The sequence below is a fragment of the Nelusetta ayraudi genome, unplaced genomic scaffold, assembly GCF_046127955.1.
Source record: "Nelusetta ayraudi isolate G7.1 ecotype Tasmania unplaced genomic scaffold, CSIRO-AGI_Nayr_v1 ptg000088l, whole genome shotgun sequence".
Classification (NCBI taxonomy): Eukaryota; Metazoa; Chordata; class Actinopteri; order Tetraodontiformes; family Monacanthidae; genus Nelusetta; species Nelusetta ayraudi.
In genome coordinates this window covers 656,485-665,619 of record NW_027466138.1, presented here as the reverse complement: position 1 = coordinate 665,619, position 9,135 = coordinate 656,485, and the positions used below count along the sequence as shown (strand labels likewise).

General features: G+C 42.7%; 1 protein-coding gene across 1 annotated transcript in view; it reads left to right on the top strand.

Annotated features, from left to right (window-relative positions):
• The first annotated feature begins 4,866 nt into the window (after positions 1-4,866).
• plagl2 (pleiomorphic adenoma gene-like 2) overlaps positions 4,867-9,135 on the top strand; it is a 28,419-nt gene continuing 24,150 nt past the window's right edge. The window contains exon 1 of the mRNA XM_076045834.1: positions 4,867-5,165. The gene's annotated coding sequence lies outside the window, so the exon portion shown is untranslated. The remainder of the gene's footprint in view (positions 5,166-9,135) is intronic.

The following is a 9,135-nucleotide window of genomic DNA, read 5'->3' as shown; positions in this document are numbered from 1 at the left end:
TATCAAAATAAAACAGGAAATACCAAAACAACGGAGCATGACAAAAATTGACAAAGCTGTAATAAAAGACAAACCAACAACAAAAAGAACTTCACCCACAATGTAGAGACAGATGTGATTGGTGAATCAGAGTATCCTGCCATGCCTGCCAGTCCGTCACCTCAAAACCCCCCTGCATCATCTTATTAGCCTTTCCTTGACCATCTCCCCACTGGCTGGCTCTCCTCCAGAAACACCTAAGAGGATCTGAGGTGTAACAAATTGTGATCTGAGCCTTTGCATTAGCATACAGCAAGTACAGGGTTCTCTCCTCTCTGGTGGCATACTGTGTGAAATTGCTTAGTGTTTGTCCATGGTGATAGTTGAAGTCACCCAAGACAGCAGTGAATGCACTCAAGTGTTGAGTCTGTAATATTTCAATGTCGGGCCTACAGATGCAGTCTTTGACAGTAAATTGTGCAGTATTACTAGATTGGCAAGCTCCCCTATCTTCCGCTTACTGTCCCCGGTAACTGCAACCTGTCTAGTCAAGAAGCCATTGATTAAAATTTTGTCGTTGGAGATGTCCTGGTGCAACACATACAATTACACTCTCGGTACTCCATCCTATTAGCCAGGCATCTCACATTCCTCATGGTAATGGTAGGGAGACCGGGTTTACATCTCTGTTTTTTCTTTCCTCTGCAACCTCGGTGTGTTTTTCTCCAGATCTCCTCTGGGATGTTTGCAGCTCTGGTGGCTTCAGAGCAATCAGCTGTTCTCTGGTGTAAACAAAGCGGCTGTGTGTTTGCTGTCCCCGGCAGAATGAACGCAGTATGTACACAACAAATAACAGGACAAAAACTCTCTCCACCAGCATGTTTGGCGAGGGAACAGCTTATTATGTTGTTGAAACAAAAATAGAGAACAAAAGTAAGTAAGTTAGATAGATGGGTAAAAATGAGAACTTACTAAGCTAGCAGAAGGTTTCACTTTTTAAATGTGTTTTAACTCCATCTACTGCATCTAACACAGTCCTTCCCCTGCTGGCGGTGTTAACCACTAATTTGATATGTTGTTATGCAAACCCTCGCTGAAAAAGACACCGCTGCACCTTCCCTATAACAGTTCTAGGCCTTTAGCAAAAATATCTTTACCCTGCTTTAAACTGCTTGAAAACAGCTGTTGCCAGGAAATCTGTTATGTTTCCTTACAAATTGATAGCAGCAAATAATGGAATGTGCATTTGTGTAGTTTTTACTGAATCTCTCACCACCCGTCACCTGATTATTTTACATCGAGCTGAGGAACATTTTCAAGTGGAAGTCATTTTCTTCAGCTTCCATTCAGATGGTGGTCATTCACTTTTACCTGCACGTATAAATCCTCCTTGTACGGTCTCAAAATTATCCAGAATGCAGCTGCTTGACACTTTTCTTTTCCAAACTGAATTGATATTTTATGTGTAAAACAACACAGTACCCTTCAGTTTTCTGACATCATTACCTTTAATTCATTTCCATTTTTACTTTGTGTAATTGACTTGCTTAAAAGAATTGTTTTTTTTTTTAAATTATGAATATTATTTATCTCAGCCCACGCTTCTAAAAGCATCTAAAAGCTTGCGTCTGGTCTTTGTGGTAAAATGCGCATGTGACTTTTTTTAAAATCTCGTTTTAGGATCCCAGTGTTGCCTTGAGATGTTATAATGAGACGGTGTGTGTTTGCCACCCGTCTACCTTATCAAGCAGCTGCAGCTGCTCGGTGCTGGCTGAGTGTGAGGCGATAAGCTCCTCCACAGAGAAGAAGGCCCTCCACTGCGTCACAGCTGATCAGTCTTTGATCAGAGGGGAAATGTGATCTGAAACTCTGTACGCCACGACGTCATCTCCATATTAATCCGGTTCAAAGAACTCAGATGAAATGTTTTGTCTATCATCTGACTTGCTGCACATTTTCTCTTTCTGTCCCTGAAATTAAAATGCACTTTTTTAAATGTGTTGGCACAGAACTTTCTTTCCCCCCCAAAATAATTTATTTTAAATAATTCTTGAATTTGACTTCTCACGGAAATACTTAATAAATAATAATAATCTTAGACTTACACTTCGGTGAAACTTTTAGTTAAGATTATTCCACTATTGAAATATAAAATTCTTTACTCTTATTAGAGATTTTAGTGAGTTTTGGAAGGGGATTTTCTAATTTAATTTTCTAATTTAAATAATACAAGCGTTCATACAACCTGGTGTTCTGGTTGGATTCAGAACACTATATGCTGCATTGAGTCAACATTTTTAAAAATGATTTGTTTTGTTTCACCTTGTTTAGCTTTAATTTCAACAGATTATATTTCCAACATTACTTTGCAAAAAAGATACTGTAATTATCTACTCTGTCTTTTCAGTGGTTCCTGATTTTTATTTTTATTTTACTATTATACTATTTACTAATATTATTCTACTATACTACTAGTAAAATACTACTATATAAATATATGATATTCCAAGCTTTTAAAAGAGATTGTGTTCTTAGACTTTAAAAAAAAAGTTCAAGTTTACAGTTTCTGTCACCCAAAATAAAGATGAATGTTGATATTATTTCACTATATTTGATCAGGGGATTTTGAAGAAAAATAGAAACGTTAGCTCAAATCTATGTGGAAAAAATACAGTAAATTATTAGCAGTAATTTAACCTGAAAGTTGTACTTTTAAAAAAGAAAAAAAAGGACTCCATGAGAGAATGCACGCTGATTGTAATTTTAAAGTTTTAAAGAACCGGAAGACTCTGAAGTTACATTAGATTAAAATTAAAAGAAAAGAAATTGTAAATTAGATTAAATTACAAAAGATATGGCCGTTGTATTCATACAGTTATATAGTATTTTCTTGAATTGTTTCTGGAATTTTTTTGAAAATCAAAAACAAACAAAAAACAAACAAACAAACAAAATAAAAACAACCCAAAATAAATCAAAACGTGCAATTGTATAACAAGCAACGATTTCATTCTGTGATAACTTCATTATTACTTTAATCACGATTGGGGAGAATTAAGATACAAACGTTATAGACTCGTCTAGTCGCAAAAAATACCCCCCCCCCCCCAATTCCCAATTTAGTTTTAATTCTTTTCATCCGTTTCGACAGAACTTTGTCCTCACGAGCCTCCGCATGAAACTCACATCCGTTCATACGATCAAAAAACAAGGCGGATGTCGGAAACAAATAGTTTCCCGTCACTTGTGTGAGTTTGTGTTGACCGACATCAGTCAAACACAGCAAGCCTTGAGTTGCTCCGCAGTGTTCTTCCAAGAGTTGCTCTCCTAAACCAAACGCTCTTTCTTTCACAGTCGCCCTCGCCCGACTTGAGCAGCCTGAAAAAACTTTTGGATGCCTTCAAGGACCGTCGGAGATGTTTCCAAAAAATCTGCAACGAGTGATCGGCTCGACGAGAAAAACGTTGGGAAAACTTGATTTAATTTCTACTTCACCCGAGCTCATGTATGTGAGGTAAAGATGCAATTGTGGATTGAACTTTTTGTTTAAAAACAAACAAACAACAACTTTAAAACAAAATCGATCTAAGCCACCACAAATCGATCGACTCTACTGGAAAAAATGGAGGACTGGATGGGAAGTCTTTGATTTGTGTTTAATGAAAACTCGGTCCTTCGGTCATTTTTCAAACATGCAACGAGTAGCCGAACACACATGGACTGCTTGTGTCAGACGGAAAATAGCCGCAGACGAGCTGCACCTGAAAGCAGCGGTATTGAGGACTTGTTCTGCCCCCCCCCCCCCCCCCCCCCCCCCCCCCGTACACACTCACTCTCCTTGCACAAACACATTCACCCTGCGGGCTTCACAGTGCTGCTGGTGGTGGTGGAGGTGGAGGCGGGGATGAGGAAACACGCTGATGTGCCCTGGAAGTATTTGTCAGGTCCCTCCATCCCCCCAATGCCCCTGAACACAGCAGCAGAAGGTGGGAGAACCGGGACGGGACCACCGCCAGGCTGCGGCTGCTGACACACAATCACACAATCACACAATCACAACAGATGAAAGGGAGATATACTGTATATGAATTTATTTATTTAAAAATAAAAATAAAAACAGTAACATGAAATAATGAGCTTACAACGTTGCGTTGTGTGATTATCGCAAACATTTGACTTTTTTTTTTTTAAACAATGATAATACAATAAAACACGTGTGTGCACAAACCTGCAAAAAATGAGAAAGACTCTTAAAAAGACCCGACAATTAAAAAAAAGGTGCGACGTCAACACTTCAACGACACAAATCAAATGAAATCCTTTAATCAAGTATTTATTTATTTATTTATTATCATCAACAACATGCCTGATAAAAGATTAACAGAAACTCTTTCCCGTGAACAAAGTCAACACCTGAAAATGCATTATAACTATTTATTATTATTATTATTTTTTTTTAAATATCTCCCTTCCCTCAGATATGGAAGTGGAGGCTGATAAACATCAACACGAAGCTGCTAGTTAGATGAAGGTGGATGTGTAAAGTCTAAACTGTTGGCCATATTAATTAATGTGTATTTATTATTGCTTACAATATGTATGAAGCGGGGAAAAAAACCGAAATGTATCCACTATCACCAATACTATCGTTACATAAGTAAATATATGAATAAATAAATAAACATATGGATGAATAAATTGATTTATATGAGTGAATAAATGAATACTGATAGAGAACCGCTGTTGTGTGGTTGTAGGTGTGTGTGAGCGGCTAGTTAGTAACACCAGCAAATGTGTCCCTGGAGTTGGGGGGGTCGGGGGGGGGGGGGGGGGGGAGTAAGTTTGTAAAAGTGGCTGTGACGTCACACTCCCACAATGCTTACCGCCCCATAACTCCGCTGCAGCCTGAGGGGGGGAGACACTCTCAGGCCCGAGTAGAGAAAAGAGAGAGAAACAAGCCGCGGAGGGCAGGAAAACAAGGAGGACAAGACGCGAAGGTCGCGGAAGAAAGGAGAGAAGCGGACAACGGAGGAGAGAAGAGGAGGAGGAGAGAAGAGGAGCGGCGGCGGCTTCTTCTTCTCCCACGGGCGGGTCGGTGCTTCGCTCCGGGATGGAAGCTCGGCACCACCGCCGCCACCACCGGAGCTCCATGTGAACTTCACTCATGCGGCGCTGCCAACTTTCTGGTGGGTCAAACACTCGTTTTCTCTTCCTCTCTTCTTCTCCCCTTTCTTCTTCTTCTTCTTCTTCTTCTTCTTCTTCTTCTTCTTCTTCTTCTTCTTCTTCACCACCGAGACTTCATAATGTGACTGCACGTCCTGTTTAGTGCGTGTTACGTCTCTCCCTGTGTGTGTGTGTGTGTGTGTGTGTGTGTGTGTGTGTGTGTGTGCGTGTGTGTGTGTGTTTGTGATCCAACGTTGCGAGTTCGATGCTAATTTGACACATGGATGAGCGCAACTTTTTATTTTATTTTTTTTATTTTATTTTACTTTGTCGCCAATTGTTGCTACTTTGGTGCGACCTCGCCGCATGTTTGCGCAAGTATGTATTTGTGTGTGTGTGTGTGTGTGTGTGTGTGTGTGTGTGTGTGTGTGTGTGTGTGTTCAGCGTGGAAGCGTGGATCCCGGCAGTTTTATTTCTCATTTCAAAGTCGTGTCATAGTGAATTGTGAAGCCCGGCGTGTCTGTGTGTGTGTGTGCGTGCGTGTGTGCGCGTGTGCGCGTGTGTGTGTTTTCTCTCTCGCTCGTTTCAAAAATGTCGAGGCTGCGACTTTGCTCCAAACTCCGCACTCTGTCCGCACTTTGTCCGCAGGGCCTCGCTCCGCTCGCTGCGGCCGTTTGAACTTGTGTTTGCAAAGCAAAGTTGTTGGGCCGAGCGGCGAGTGAAGCAGCAGCGGCAGCAGCAGCAGCAGCAGCCGCGGCAGCAGCAGCGGCAGTAACAAACAGGGTGTTGATCACAGCGAGATGGAGGCTCAACTTTACTTCTTAATACATTGTTGTTGTTGTTGTTGTTGTTGTTGTCGTCAGCGTGTTGTGTTGCATCGTCATGTTCAGCCCCTTTGGGGTTGTGTTTTTTTTTTTGTTGTTGTTTTTTTTTTTGTCGAACGTGTGTTTGGGCTTCGCCTGTTGCTTCGCTGCAAATCCACTTCTTTCTTTTTTTTTCCCCGTCTTTTTTTCCCCCCTGCTCGCCGATCGGAAGCTCTTGTTTCTTGGCTCGGCTCGGCACGTGCGCGTGCGCGGAAAAGATTTTCCTTGCAAGCGGGTAAATAACAAGTGAGACCCCCGTGGAAGGGGAGGGAGTGGGTTTAGAGTGCGGGCTTGAGCTCGTGCACTTGCTATTTATTGATCGCTTTTCTTGCTTAATCGAGTCTCGTTTATTTGAAAGCAGCGGCGGCAGCAGCGGCAGCGGCAGCAGCAGCGGCAACAGCAACATGTGCAGTTCAACATACTGAATCAGTGAATCAGTGAATGACTCGCCAGAGCGACTCAAACCACCAACTGTTGGTGTCCTATGGTGAACTAGTTGTTGCACTCTGTGGTTGGTCAGCGAGTCCCCCCCCCCCTCTTTGTTGCTCTGACGTCATTAAGGTTGTATCTATAGCATGTTAATACACATATTAATACACATGGATACAATGTTGTTGGTTTTTTCCCTCTGATTGTACAAAGTGCTTTGAGACAACTTTGGATGTAATTTAGCGCCGTGCAAATAAAAGTTGACTGATTGATTGATATTCAGATTCACCATGAAAGAGCAGGCATGGCTTTATATATATTTTTTCCCTTAAAATTATGGCCCAACTTACTTGCTTAGTACATTTAATTTACTGATCTATCTATCTATCTATCTATGGTCACCAGTTATTTGCTTTTGTACTTCCCACCATTCTTCACCTTGTTATTGTCTGACTTTTGAACTGATGATTTCAACTAAAACCAATCTGAAAAAAAAAAAAAAAATCATCATTTTTGACCCAATGGGTCACAACTGACCAGATGGCGCTTGTTTAATATCTAGATAAATCTTGTAAATTTGTTTTTTGGCACAAGTGCGTTTTTGTTGTTGTTTCTCTGCTGACTCTTAATGCGCCTCTGATGAAGCAGAAACAACAAATTATTTTTGCTTCCCCTCTTCAAGACTGAGTGTGAGGCATCGTGTCATCGGTGACAATGACATGGAACGAGGTCGACTATAATCCAAGTCTTCAGACTGCAAACAGGATTGAACGCCTGAATCCTTTCTCTCCAAACTGACTCAAAGTTCTTCAGCTGAAGATCGTCTCTGTCTGTCTGTCTGTCTGTCTGTCTGTGGCAGACGATAAAGAAGGATCTAAATCAGAGTTAGAATAATGAAACACATGGGTGTGCAGCACGCCACCATTCCAGGCTGCACATGCTCCAGAAGATGAGTGTGTGTGTGTGTGTGTGTGTGTGTGTGTGTTTGCCCCTGCGGCTTTTGTGGCAGACAAGCGTGTTCTCTTCAAGCCTCCAGCTACACAACAAGGAAATGGAAGTAGAGTTTGTCCTGAGACAATGCTGCTGCTGCTGCTGCTGCTGCTGCCAGCCAGCCGCCGTGCAAGTTGAGACTCATGTGTGTGTTGATGTCTGCTACTCCAAAACAAGAAGAAGAAGCAGAAGGAGGAGGAGGAGAAGAAGAAGAAGAAGAAAATGTGTCGCAAAAGTTTCTCCACAGGAAGAAATGTAATAGTTTGTTTGTTTGTTTGCTAGTGTGTGTGTTTGCTGGTGTGTGTGTGTGTGTGTGTGTGTGTGTGTGGCGCAGCACCTGTTTGGCCACACTGCCAGATGCACGCGGCACATTTCATGTTTGCCTTTGTGAAGAAGTGAATGTGTGTTTGCCTGTGAGAGCTCGCACACATGCCTGTTGTTGCAATGCTTGATCGGAGCGTGTGTGTGTGTGTGTGTGTGTGTGTGTGTGTGTGTGTGTGTGTGTGTGTGTGTATGCGAGTGTGTGTGTGTCAAAGAGAAAGAGAAAAGAGGCGGTAAGGAGAAAGAGAGAGGGAACAAGAGAGAGAGAGGGAGAGAGAGAGAGAGAGCGAGAGAGCGAGAGAGCGAGAGAGAGAGAGAGAGAGATTTTTGTGCCTAAAAGTAGTGAAGTCTAGCAAACCCAAATCCTCCCAGAATTCCTTGCACCTTTGCTGGTGCTGGCGGCAGCAGAGATGGCGGCGGTGGCAGTGGCGGTGGCGGTCGGCTGATTTCCATGAGAAAAGAGCATCAGTTGGGTTAATGGGAGGGGGAGCCCTGCGAGGGGGACAAACGGTAGTTAATAACCAGGGAAGAATCGGAAAAGCTCTGATCCCCTCTCTTTGTACTTCTTCACCTTCCAGAAGCAGAGCGGGGAGAGGGGGGGGGGAGGAGACATGGGTGAGAGAAGAAGGGGACACTGGGTTCATTGCTAGAATGGATGTTTTTTGGGGGCAAAAAAATAAAAAGATTGTAGTATTTTTGTTGTTGTTGTTGTTCTGATTGTTGCTGGTGAAAAAGCAGAAGAACGAGCGGAGAGTTTGAACAGTGGACGAGGATTTGAAGCTGAGGATTTGAAGCTGAGGAGCAGAAGTTGAGGAGCAGAAGTTGAGGAGCAGAGGCTGAGGAGCAGAAGTTGAGGAGCAGAAGCTGAGGAGCAGAAGCTGAGGAGCAGAGACTGAGGAGCAGAGACTGAGGAGCAGAGGCTGAGGAGCAGAAGTTGAGGAGCAGAAGCTGAGGAGGAGAAGCTGAGGAGCAGAAGCTGAGGAGGAGAAGCTGAGGAGCAGAGGCTGAGGAGCATAAGCTGAGGAGGAGAAGCTGAGGAGCAGAAGCTGAGGAGGAGAAGCTGAGGAGCAGAAGCTGAGGAGCAGAAGCTGAGGAGCAGAAGCTGGCTTTTAGATCCACTGCTGAACGTGCTGCGTGTTTGACTGACTCCTCAATCAAACTCTGTTCAAGGATGATTTTAACTTTTTAAAAGGCACTTTTTCTGTTTTGCTGCTTGTTTTTTTTATTAAAAAAACAAAAAAAAACAACAACCCCAAAACAAACAAACAACTATTTGAGGTGATTGGCTCATTCTAGTTGGATCAATGTTTTTGTTTGATATTCTTGGAGCAAAGGATGTCTGATTAGCTCTGGTATGGGCAAACTACGGCCTGGATGGTTCTAGGTGGTT